The sequence below is a fragment of the Oncorhynchus mykiss genome, chromosome 7, assembly GCF_057628025.1.
Source record: "Oncorhynchus mykiss isolate SJ-2025 chromosome 7, ASM5762802v1, whole genome shotgun sequence".
Lineage (NCBI taxonomy): Eukaryota > Metazoa > Chordata > Actinopteri > Salmoniformes > Salmonidae > Oncorhynchus > Oncorhynchus mykiss.
The window spans coordinates 17116231-17130131 of NC_143028.1; the positions used below are offsets into that span (position 1 = coordinate 17116231).

At 41.6% G+C, this 13901-nt stretch overlaps 1 protein-coding gene across 2 annotated transcripts in view; it reads right to left on the bottom strand.

Annotated features, from left to right (window-relative positions):
• The window catches only part of LOC110527506 (neuroligin-4, X-linked), an 82336-nt gene extending 75036 nt beyond the window's left edge, over nucleotides 1-7300 (bottom strand). Inside the window, exon 1 of one of the 2 annotated variants that reach the window (XM_021608821.3) lies at nucleotides 6855-7300. The gene's annotated coding sequence lies outside the window, so the exon portion shown is untranslated. The remainder of the gene's footprint in view (nucleotides 1-6854) is intronic. The other variant, XM_090240454.1, reaches the window with a different exon arrangement.
• Between the last annotated feature and the right edge of the window lie 6601 nt (nucleotides 7301-13901).

Consider the following 13901-nt stretch of genomic DNA (forward strand, 5'->3'; position numbering starts at 1 on the left):
GTTTTATCTCAATCTTTTCATTCAAAGACTCAATCATGGACACTGTTACTGACAGTTGTGGCTGCTTGGTGTGATGTATTGTTGTCTCTACCTAATTGAACTTTTGTGTTGTTGACTGTGCCCAATAATGTTTGTACCATGTTTTGTACTGCTACCATGTTGTGTTGTCAAGTGTTGCGGCCTTGCTATGTTGTCTTAGGTCTCTCGTTAGTGTTGTGTTGTCTCTCTTGTTGTGATGTGTGTTTTGTCCTATATTTATATTGCATTTATTTATTTTAATCCCAGGTCCCTGTCCCCGCAGGAGGTCTTTTGTGTTTTGGTAGGCCGTCATTGTAAATAAGAATTTGTTCTTAAATAAAGGTTAAATTTTAAAAAATTATTGCCTGGTACTGTTTGGCTATGACCTGGTTTATGAACTATCGCCTGTCCCCGACCTGGCTATTGCCTACCCATTTTGTTATAACAAATATTGGAGCTCAACCATCTGCCTCCCGTGTCTGCATTTCGTCTTGTGCCCTTATAACTACCGTATTATCCACACAAAAGAAACTGTAGTAAATACGACAGAAATGTCTGCAAAAACACTACGGTCCACAAAAACACTGTCAAAAAACTATAGAAAATACGACCGTATTTCATTTACATCTACCCTACCCATTCCCCTCCCCCATATCCCAACGTGTGCCCACCTGTAAGTGACAAACCTACATGCCAAGTATAGACCATATTGTTTGCTTTGAAATCTCCATTCAGAACCCAGTTCTACGTACCTGCAGATAATGGAAAATTTGCTTAGTGTTTAGCATTTCTCCAGTAAGTTTCCTCAAGGAAAAAGCCCACTACTATGTCAGATATAATAAAACAAAAACACTATACTAAATACTACAGTAATGTCCCCAAACACACTAGAGTAAATATTACAGTATACAGCATTATATTCTGAAAAATACACTATAGTAATTACTATAGTACATACTACTCTTGTTTTACCACAGCATTTATACTATAGTAAACACTACAGTATACTACATTAAATACTACAGTATTCACTGTACTGCTTTTGAGGACTTCAGTCCACAAAAACACGACAGTGAATACTACAATAAAGTCCAAAAACACTACAGTGAACACTATAGTATTCCTAACACAGTACAGTTGTAGTTGGAAGTTTACATACACTTAAGTTGGAGTCATTAAAACTCATTTTTCAACCACTCCACAAATTTCTTGTTAACAAACTATAGTTTTGGCAAGTCAGTTAGGATATCTACAGCCGTGGCCAAAAGTTTTGAGAATGACACAAACATTAATTTTCACAAAGTTTGCTGCTTCAGTGTCTTTAGATATTTTTGTCAGATGTTACTATGGAATACTGAAGTATAATTATAAGCATTTCCTAAGTGTCAAAGGCTTTAAATTGACAATTACGTGAAGTTAATGCAAAAGAGTCCATATTTGCAGTTTTGAGCCTTCTTTTTCAAGACCTCTGCAATCCGCCCTGGCATGCTGTCAATTAACTTCTGGGCCACATCCTGACTGATGCAGCCAATTCTTGCATAATCAATGCTTAGCGTTTGTCCGAATTTGTGAGTTTTTGTTTGTCCACCCGCCTCTTGAGGATTGACCACAAGTTCTCAATGGGATTAAGGTCTGGGGAGTTTCCTGGCCATGGACACAAAATATCGATGTTTTGTTCCCCAAGCCACTTAGTTATCACTTTTGTCTTATGGCAAGGTGCTCCATCATGCTGGAAAATGCATTGTTTGTCACCAAACTGTTCCTGGATGGTTGGGAGAAGTTGCTCTCAGAGGATGTGTTGGTACCATTCTTTATTCATGACTGTGTTCTTAGGCAAAATTGTAAGTGAGCCCACTCCCTTGGCTGAGGAGCAACCCCACACATGAATGGTCTCAGGATGCTTTACTGTTGGCATGACACAGGACTGATGGTAGCGTTTACCTTGTCTTCTCCGGACAAGCTTTTTTCCGGATGCCCCAAACAATCGGAAAGGGGATTCATCAGAGAAAATGACTTGACCCCAGTCCTCAGCAGTCCAATCCCTGTCAATTTTTCTGAATATCAGTCTGTCCCTGATGTTCTTCCTGGAGAGAAGTGGCTTCTTATCTGCCCTTTTTGACACCAGGCCATCCTCCAAAAGTATTTGCCTCACTGTGCATGCAGATGCACTCACTCACACCTGCCTGTTACCATTCCTGAGCAAGCTCTGTACTGGTGGTGCCCCGATCCCACAGCTGAATCAACTTTAGGAGACGGTCCTGGCGCTTGCTGGACTTTCTTGGGCGCCATGAAGCCTTCTTGACAACAATTGAACCGCTCTCCTTGAAGTTCTTGATGATCCGATAAATGGTTGATTTAGATGCAATCTTAATGGCTGCAATATCCTTGCCTGTGAAGCCCTTATTGTGCAAAGCAATGATGACGGCACGTGTTTCCTTGCAGGTAACCATCGTTGACAGAAGAGGAACAATGATTCCAAGCACCACCCTCCTTTTGAAGCTTCCAGTCTGTTATTTGAACTCAATCAGCATGACAGAGTGATCTCCAGCCTTGTCCTCATCAACACTCACACCTGTGTTAACAAGAGAATCACTGACATGATGTCAGCTGGTTCTTTTGTGGCAGTGCTGAAATGCAGTGGAAATGTTTTTTGGGGGATTCAGTTCATTTGCATGGCAAAGAGGGACTTTGCAATTAATTGCAATTCATCTGATCAGTCTTCATAACATTCTGGAGTATATGCAAATTGCCATCATACAAACTGAGGCAGCAGCCTACAAACCTGACTCAGTTACACCAGCTCTGTCAGGAGGAATGAGCCAAGATTCACCCAACTTATTGTGTGAAGCTTGTGGAAGGCTACTCGAAATGTTTGACCCAAGTTAAACAATTTAAAGGCAATGCTACCAAATACTAATTGAGTGTATGTACACTTCTGACCCACTGGGAATGCGATGAAAGAAATTAAAGCTGAAATGTATAATTCTTTCTACTATTATTCTGACATTTCACATTCTTAAAATAAAGTGGTGTTCCTAACTGACCTAAGAGAGTGACGTTTTACTAGGATTAAATGTCAGGAGTTGTGAAAACTGAGTTTAAATGCATTTGACTAAGGTGTATGTAAACTTCCGACTTAAACTGTACATACGCTTTAGTATTTTTTTCATATGGGAATCACTCCACAGTGTAGGAAACATTTCCTCATGGTTATCCATATAAAACCAGAGCACCCCATTCACAAAATTAGCCTACCTAGGTCCTCCTACACTTCAATACAATCTATCAGTATTCTGTTAGTAGTATCATAGCCAAGCAAGGGGGGGGGGGGGGGGGATATACTCCAGTCTACTGAGTAGATTATTTCTCTTAGGGTACTTTACTCCACCAAGGAGCTTATGTGTGAAGCCTCGTGAATAGGAGACCTGGCCGGTTAAGAAGCCTCTCACAGACATTTGTGTCAGAAGCAGATGGCTTATGCATGCAGCAGGTAATTTCATTTCATTTCGGAGGAGGAAGAAGAGACTCTCCTCTCTCGCCTCATTCCCCTGCATGCCCTCGGATGGTGTTGAGACTGAGACGATGGTGGTCTGCTTGTCAAATCAGTGACGTCGATGAATTACTTTCCCACTCTTGTAACACAGCATGACAATGGTACTCACACTGCCAGGGGGGATTACGTCAAATGCCTAACTGCCATTGTTGAGTTCATATATTCTGTTTGACATCAAAAAAAATGGAATAATTCAGTAAATAAGTCAAAGTTGAATGTAAGAAACAGAACCAGAATCTAAACAAAGACAGGATAAGGAATGTGATCCAAGAATACGGTCCAGTTTAATGTTGATTGAGGAAATAATAAGGCGGAATGGACTATGTTCATATGTTTCAGCAGTTCCTGTATAAACGCAATACGCAATGCCTTCCTACCAGTAACACACAAGAAAGGGAGAGTGAGGAGAAAAAGCGAGAGATGGAAGAGATGGAGAGACGGGGCATACTATTCTCACTGTCTGTATGATCACGAGAGATAAGTCTTTTGAATTTCAAAAAAGGCTGAAGCCATCATTTGCACTTTTATTATTATAAAACATGTGGTTCAGGGTGCTGTATCTCCTCACTGAAATAGGTAGTCGGTAGAAAATGTCCTTGAACGGACAAAAAAAAACGAAACATCACTAATCAACGTCCCAAATGGCACCCTATTTCGTATATAGTGCACTACTTTTGAGCAGGGCCCATTTGGGAATAGGGTGCCATTTGGGACGCGAACCAAACAAAACTCAAAAGTTTACTTGACCTTCTCATGACGCACATACAGGACATCTTTTACTGGCCTCTTAAAGATGGTGATAAACACTGCACAATAGAAAGGAAGACAGACTTCCTCCCTCACTAAAACGAGATAGAGGGCCAACAGAGATCCTTGACAACCAATAAAGGAATGATATTTATCAAAGTTGACAGTACTGAACACGAAGATATAGTCAACTGCTGAGCCCTCACTGGAAGAAAAAAAAGTGTGTGTGTGTGTGTGTGTGTGTGTGTGCGCGCGTGTGTGCCATTTGTAATGATAGTTTTGTTGATGGGTAAAATGTGTGTTCCACTAACATCCAAATATCCAAATATAATTTCCTAAATAGTATGGGATGCATGTAACAAAGTGCTAAACTATTGAACTTTACTCCAGTAGGCTAACACTGTGTAGGTCCTGTGTGGCTCCGTTGGTAGAGCATGGCACTTGCAGGGCCAGGGTTGTCGGTTTGATTCCCACTGGGGCCGCCCATATGAAAATGTATGCAGGCACAATAGTCACTTTGGAGAATTTTTTTTGCTAAATGATGGATAATTGAATATTATAATAATACAGTTGTTTTATGCAGTCTTACAGTGAATGGCTATGCCTACTATTGGATTCCAAATGAAAATGCTGTACAGTGTAATTGGATAGGCAGGCCTACGTCCTATTTTGACACTTATGCCATGTTATACACAGAATGTCGTCTATAGGCCTGTCACCCATTAGCCTATTCTTGAGGAAAATTGCACAAGTGAGGTAAAATGTCTCCAATTGTGAATTAAATGTATTTTTTTTCTGACCGACTCAAATAGGCCTATAATGATGTCACCAACTGGGAGAGCTATGATAACAGTGTGTCACTCCAAATATGTCAAGTGTATTTGAAATAGGCCTAATGTTCAAATAATGTCAAAAGTAGGACTATTTGGTAACACTTTCCATAAAGTACATACCTATGATGCTTTGTAAGGTATTTTGTAATGCATTAAAACACTTATATTGTGTTATGACAATATAGACCAATTATTTACAATAAATATTTGGGTTGATACCTGATGCCTCTCCAAAGCTTTCAGTCTACCATCACATCTAATCAAAAATGCACGCAGGCCTATTAGGGACCAGAATGTTGACCTTTCGTTCATTACAAATAATATTGTTAAACCCTGTTACATTTCTGACAATGTCTATAATATGACTCTCTGTGTCAAGACAGCTTGAAGAATCTTTCATAGGAGAGTGATAGCCTCCTCTCGTGCTTGTCCGTCTGCGTACTGGAGGTTACAGCCTACATAGACATGAGAATAATATATCTTGCTTTCACAACGACTAAAAATATTACAAATATTAAAATGCAACCAAGATTTTGTTTTTTTTAATGGCTTACAGTTTTCGAGGTAGCAGAACATAGCAGGATTCGTTAAGGTGAATGTTCAAGACAGTGGCCTACACATTTTTTCCCAATTCGTCTCGTCCCCAAATATCTACCAGATATCCACAGTACCATCTTGTGGTTCTCCGCTGAACTCACTCTGGTGATGTGGTGCCAGATTCAGCCTGGATGGGAATCTGCAGTCTACAATGCACCTCACACCTTTTGATAGGTATACGGAGGTGTTCAAGTTATGCTGAATGGTGGGTCAAACACACATTGCTAGACGCTCCTCACTGCTAGACGCTCCTCTTCCATTCTAAAAGCCTGCTATTGTGTGGAATATAGATGACAGACAGGCAGACAGACAGACAGACAGACAGACAGACAGACAGACAGACAGACAGACAGACAGGCAGACAGTGGACCTGGCCCTTCAACACTGATGGTGAGTGTATGGTTACAGTTGAACTTATAGCCAGTCTACATTCTTAAATGGCATTTATTATGGCATCTCCATAGCAGTGCTGCCAATAGTCGCTTTGTCGTCTACAGGGATTAAATAGCACTGGACATCATGGGTGCTGCATTCTGTTCAAACACAGATAGCCTTTTCCAAGGGCTTGTGTGAAATAGTGTGGCCACAGACGATTCGGGTTATGAATGGCATGTCCCTTAGGCTATAATACGTTTTTGCGCGTTTTTCTCCATAGCCAATTTGTCATTATCGAATCCAACGCATGTTGCTGTGTCCCTTTACATAAGAAGCGAATAAACCACAATTTGATCATTCTGCCTTTGAGCAAAGAAACCCCTCAACACGTCTTTAAAGTGCGTAGAGCATGGCTCAATCGTCTTTGCAAAGCCAGGCGATTTCGTTCAACACATGGCTTGTTTTCATAATTACATTGAATAATGATTATACACATTTCTGAAAAACTGGTTGCGCGCAACGCACTTTAAGCAAATGATAAAAATTAATTCCCTGTGGTAGTCAAGCTCTTCTCAAAATGTCTGCAGCGCGAGTCCGGACAAGCCATTTAATCGGAAAGCCGCCAGAAAACATCCAGAAAACAAACAAATTATAGGTGGTCTAAATAAAACTAAACTGTGTAAAAGAGAAATGGGTTTACTGACTATTTGTAGGCTAATAACAAGACTTACCTTTGCGGTATTCCAACTGTGTGAATTTAGCTCGTAGTCCTGACTTCAAGGGATGTGATAATAAAATATACACCACCACACGGGCAAAAAATAAAACTCCACAGTGTGCGCTCCTCTGAAAATCCCAACGTGACAGTGGGGTCCAGATAAAAACAAGTCAAACTCCGCTTCAGGTTCTAGGCAGAAAATAAAAATTTAGCTTTCCGGTTGTTAATGACACGCATAGCCTATAAGGTAATTTCAGTGAGTCGTTGTAGTAGCACGGTCAATTGTGCTGCATCTAATTGCCGTAATAGAGAGAAAGCGAGGAGAGATCGGACAGCAAAGACGAGAGATTTAAGGATAGAAAGACCAGGGTTGTTCAGTCGCGCGCCCCCCACCCCCCACCCTCCCTCTCGCTCTCTCTCTCTCTCGCGCGCACTCTCTCTCACTTTCTCCCTTTCTCTAGCTCCAGTTGCTATTGGACTACACTAAATGAAATGTACAAAGCCTGCAGCCAATGGATTGCCGCATTCTCTCCATCACTGTTAACCAGCTGCCAGTATGGACCAGTTTTGGCATCCGTGAGGAAAGGACAGGAGGGTAGCAGGTGTAGTAGGGCATACTGTAGTTTTGTTTTGCTGATCATATTCACCCAGGCTGGCTGTTCGACCCATGTAGGTACCTGTAATGAAACGTGTATCAAATATCTATTAACTAACTTTTCAGCTATACAATGGGCCAATTCATTACACCTGATATGCAACATGAATTCAGCTTCAGCAAAGTTTCGATCCAGTAGCCAAGCACCAGCATATCCTATTTGAACTGTTAGTGTTTTCACATATATTTAATTACGCTTAAATGGAGGTAATCTGCCATTAAACTGGCTGAGACACCGTGCCCTATAGCTATCAATAACTGAATAATAACACAAAGGGGGAAAGTTATTAGGGTTTTCCGACAAGCAGAGTGAAGCCAACTGTGCCAAAACGCAAGAAACAATTCTATGGAAACACACATTTACATTTTAGTCATTTAGCAGACGCTCTTACCCAGAACGATTTAGAAGAGCAATTGGGGTTAAGTGCCTTGTTCAAGGGCGCATCTGCAGATTTTTAATCTAGTTGTCTCGGGGATTCGAGCAAGCAACCTTTCAGTTACTGGCCCAACGCTAGAGAAAACATGTACAAGTTAAGTACAGCATGGATTATCCCACACAAGCCGATAGACAGACCACGTGAGAAATGATCAGAGGAACCAGGAGATCTCCCTCTGAGTTCTGTTTCCAGCATAGAAGAATGTGGTCGCAACGTAAATTCGGAAAACCAAGTTTGCTTTGCCCTCATGTTGGTGCTAGCAAGCTAGCAACCAGGCTAGGTAGTGCTAGGTATCAACAGCCAATCCATTCGGGGCTGGAAACTATAGTGAGCTTCGACTGGTCAATAGCAACGCGATGTCACGGAGTATTTGAATAAAGTTCAGCTTTCCCCAACTTTGGTCACACGCTGTTCACTCTGCCGTGCCCATGCTTGCATCACCCAGCTTTATTGAGAAGGAAATAAGGAAACCCTCACTAGCGCACCGAACCTATGTCAAATCATTTGACATTTCTGTATATTTAATGCCATTAATCTCTAGCTAATCTCTAGCTTACAAAGTAGCCTAGATGTCAATTAATTTTGTTTAAATCAGTCTTTAAATCACCTAGGCGTGTTAGCATGTAGCCTGTGCTGAATGGTTTTGTGAAAGGCAAAGACTTCCTGTGTTTCTCTTCAGGGTTCCTCTGGCAGCACCTTACGGTCGCTGTCCGACGTCCTTTGGTGCTGAACATTAGATCGCGGGATCCAAATTGTGCCGCTGCTGAAATAACCTCTCCGCGCTATTTGCTTGTCCTTTTAGGCCTACACGTCTGAACTTTCTACACACGAAAACGTCGCTATAGTAGGCTAATGAATTGCCTTCACATCATGTTTACCATTTCCCCTAGGGTTGGGTTGCCAAATTCCTCATAATCACTAAAACACCTCACCACAACATGGTGTCGCCAGTCAGAGGTCAGTGTGGACAGAATCACATAGGTTGTGTCCCAAATGGCACATTATTCTCTACATATTGCACTATTTTTGTTAGGGATTTTGGCACTGAAGCCCTTTATCTACTTCCTCAGAGTCAGATTAACTTGGGGATACCATTTTAATGTCCCTGCGTGCAGTTTGAAGGAAATTGCCAACTAGCATTAGTGCAATTACTCCAAGTCTATGGAAACAGCTAGCATTAAAGGGATAGTTCTACCTCTCTAACTTCCTTCATAATGGACACAAAGTTAATCTGATTCTGGAGAAATTGATTAAGGGAATCATTGCTAAAATCCCTAACAATCCCATTAATCTCAAAGCCACCATTGTTTTAAAACATAGAGTTGACAAAACATCACTGAACGTATTATTCTAATCTTGAGCCACACACACACACACACACACACGCACACACACACACACACACGCACACGCGCACACACGCACACACGCACACGCACACACACACACACACACACACACACGCACACGCACACGCACACACACGCACACGCACACGCACACACACATACACACACACACGCACATTTTAGTTATTTTTATTCATACAAATTTCGATGATTTCTGGTCATCTTTTTAGCCAATCAACTGCTGTGAAACTGAAAGTTTCCCAAGTCTGTAGACGACAACCATTCTCTCTTGACATTTTGAACGCACTCTTCTCATCTCAATATAGCCTTTCCTCTTCCTGCAGTTACTGTAAAAAGGCAGAATCTATTAGGTGTGTCCCAGAGGAAGCTGGTGGGACGGGCTATAGGAGGACGGGCTCATTGTAATGGTTGGAATGGAATCAATGGAATGATACCAAACATGTCAAACAAATGGAAACAGTGTGTTTGACTCCCTAGAGGTCATTCCAGCCATTACAATGAGCTCGTCCTCCTATAGCTCCTCCCACCAGTCTCTGGTGTATACTGTATCAACCACCATTGCGTAGATTCACTCATACAATATTTGTGATGTTTGAGTTTCTCTCAGAAATCCAGCATTTCCAACTTTTTCCTTTTGTCTTTTTCCTATTTTGGAGGAATGATTTACATTAAACAAAGACCCCAATTCTGTCTCCACAATAATGTTTGGAAAAACATCAAACATCTGTATCATTTGGGTTGAGCATTGAACACCATACTGCACACCAGTCTATGTTATATTGAAACAGGAATTACTTACAGTCTTTAGTTTGGGTATCTACTTGGCTTAGTAAATATATCAAATCAGAGTTGCTATAAGAATATTAACGTGTCTGTTAAATGGGAATGAATTCATGATTAAATCATTATTTAACAACTCGCTCTGCCTAGATAAATTAAAGGGGATTCTTTAAAGCAAGAACGTCTTCAACTGTTGCAGGTTTCTTTCGGATTATAATGTTATGCAAATGATTTTAAATTAAACAGTTACTGGAGGAAAGAGATGCTAAAGCTACTGTAATCATGTAATATTCATGTCATTTTCCTTTTTAAAATGAACAGGAACACAACAGGTCAAAGGTCACACCGGTAGACATACAGTAAGGAGCTAAATGGCATTGGAAACTGTTTGGCATCTGCCCCTGCATGTCCGGGGTCTGTTTACTCTAAAAGACAAAGCTATTGCTGGATTTTTTTAAGTCGTGTTCTTTTTCTCCTGACTCTGGCCTCCTCCTTGATCTTACTGTGATCGTTGTATTTGAATGAGGAAAGTGAGGTGCCCAGACGACTCTGAGCCTCATGAACTTGGAGTGATTTTATGCCCATCGGGGTTGCCCCAGCCCCACCTCTGAACATGGAAAGTCCAGACCTTTTGATCAAAATCACAAATGGCGGCTGCCACAGCAAGGGAGGACAATAGACAGAAACAGTTTGTTATACACTCAGATAGAAATAGATTTGGTAGATATCCAACATAACAAAAGACCCTGATCGCAACAATGAAGAAAGGTCAAAGTCCTCTGACTATCGCTGTTAAGTATTTCTTACTGGATTCTCTCTCGTCATTCACTGTACCACTGATCCTCTTTAGCCGCATCTATGATGTCTTGACTATAGTGTACATGTTGGTTCCTGGCCATCTATGACCTCTACTGACTCACCATTTCCCAATCAACTTGGCTATGATCACCACAAATCATCTCCAGTCGCACCCTCTTCTTCGACTGAATCTGGATGCTAAGGTAACATACTGGATCCCGGTGTGGTGAATTAATGAAGTTCTCTGTATGTCTGGTCTACAGTAAAATGGCTTTCAGCTAGATTATGATGATCTGTAACACAGTGGGGAGGAGTGTGAAATTCCTCCATTCTGAGGGTGATTAGGAAGTCTTTAGCCTGGCTAATTTGTCAACGAGAGGCCCCTTCAACGGTTGGACTGTGAATAAGGCCTGGGATGCTCAATAAAGGACTCTGTTAATCAGGGGAATGAGATGACGAGGACTGTTGGATTCCCCGTGGATTCAAAATCCCCTCATAAATGGGGTTTATGATGATTGACTGGACTCGGGAACAGATTGTAAATCATTAGGAGCAATGACTTCTGTTGTCACAGGGTAGCCTTCAATCTTTCTCCACATCCATATTTTTGTGATGATTTGTTTCACATTATATGGTATCATACTTTGTTTTTCGAACATTACTGTAGTAAAAGGAAAACCGGCCTCTAAAAGTAATGTTTGTGCTATACCTTTGTACCTTCCACTTCAGTTGGTGATTACCTAACAGAACATGCAATGCTCTCTTACCTAAGCCCCTAAGTCACCTCTTGTCCTGGGTGGCTGTGGAGTGTGGAGTGTGGAATGTGGAATGCACAGGAGGCCTCAGGTTCTATCATGAGGAGTCTTTGCAGACCACCTGAGCCCGTATACATAAAACAGTGCTGATCTAGGATCAGGTCTTCTCTGTCAATATAGTCTTATTCAATATGATCTAAAAAGGCAAAACTGAGAGGGTCTTACATAGTGGGCTTCAGTGGATGACAGCTTCATTCAACATTTATCCACAGAGTTCCTGTCTTTCACTGTTATAGGGAATGGTTTCTCAGACTCGGAGTAAGCCTAGCAAGAAGCATATTTCATGGATTTTTGCCATTTAAAAAGTGCTTTTTACTCCAGGATTAGGCTTAATCTGTTCCTGGCAAACCGGCCCTAGAGTTTGTTTGTTTAAGTGTGTTAATTTGGATCAGTAGCATCGATGTCAAGATCATTGAGGGGCAGCAGGACAAACATGGCAACATGGAGTGTTTCCTGACAGGCTGCGACCTGGGCACACACACACTGTTGATGGAAATGCTCATGTACTTACCCTCGGCTTTAGGCAAAACATGTTATGATTGCCACTGCCATGAAAAACAATGGTATTTTATGTATTCATTTGCCTTGGGCAATCTGAACGCTCATTTGTTGAAGCAGCCTATTGTTGGTGTCTATCTAGGGATGTCAAAATGCTGCAGCTGCTGAATTAAGTAGCAAAACAGCGATACTTATGCATTGATTCATTCATTTCACATTTGTGTGAAACACCGTATACACATCAGAGAAATGCGATAGACATTTTAAAGGTTTACATTTTTTTACAAGCCAAACCAAAATACAGTATGAGCACCAAACATGGTTAAATATATGCTTCCAATTTGTCGTCTGCCGTAAATTGTCTGTTTTGGCAACACTATTCCACTCATTGAGAAGAAACCCAAGACCTATTATGAAAGACAGACATTACATAAAACAATTACTGCTAAATCAGTGTCAATTTACAGTGAAATAGCATGAAATATGGGACTGAAGCTACAGTATATTTAGATATGAGCACCAAGCATGAAATCCCTCACCGGCATGTGTTTTTTTGCATTGGGACTAATAGTCTCTCTATGGAAAAGAACCGTCACCCCTCAACCCCTTCTTGTCATGTATTTCACTCAAAGTCACATTGTGAACTTGTTAATGGTAAGGTTTGAGGCATTCCCATGCTGTATACTATTCATGTAGGAGTCCATCTCACTCCCATTTTCTATACATGTTGTCACAGAGACCTGTGTAATGGACTGTGTCTGTGTCCCAAATGGCACCCTTTTCCCTATTTAGTGCACTACTTTTGGCCAGGGCCTATAGGGAAACCCATAGAGCTCTGTTCAAAAGTAGTGCGCTACATTTGGGATAGGGTGCCACTTTGAGACGCAACCTGTGCTTTTACATATCTTTTTCGTTTGACCAGAACATTCTGACCTGGTCTAATACTCTGTTGCACAAACTCAACTGCAGCTCTCTTTGCTGCGATCGAACACACAGGGAACCAACTGATCTTTAGAGCAAAGCTAAAGCATAATAGTAGCCTATAGTGTATCAGTGAATTGATGATGGTCAGTTTACTTAAACATAACAACCAGCTAACAGGGACTACAGTAGCCGATGATTCAACTCACATGGCACATACACAATGTACACTGCTCTTCTACATGGCTTGGTAATGTGAACATGGTCAGCCAAGGTGCACCTGGTGCACAGGGTTCAACCTATACACCTTTCCCAGAAGTTCTCTCTCGCTCTCTCGCTCTCTCCATTTGTTTTTTATTCATCATAAATTCTCTGAAACCACTTAGGTCTTCCATGGGTCTGGGACAATGCAACTGTAGTTGGGTTTCTCTTGTTGTTGTTATTTTGGTTGTTGTTGTTGTTTTCTCTAACCTTGTCTCTAGCTCTCATACTGTTCATGACATGATGTGAGGACATGACTGGCCCATGACTGACCCATGACTGGCCCATGACTGACCCATGACTGACCCAGGACTGGCCCATGACTGACCAATGACTGACCCATGACTGGCCCATGACTGGTCCATGACTGACCCATGACTGACTCAGAGCCATCCAGGACGTGGAAGAGAGAGGCTGAGAATTCCCACCCCTCACTTCAGGCTCAGAGGCTGCATCCCTCCACAACCAATGGCTCTCCACACCCCATGTAACTGGCACGCAGCAGCAGCACTGCCCCACTTCTCC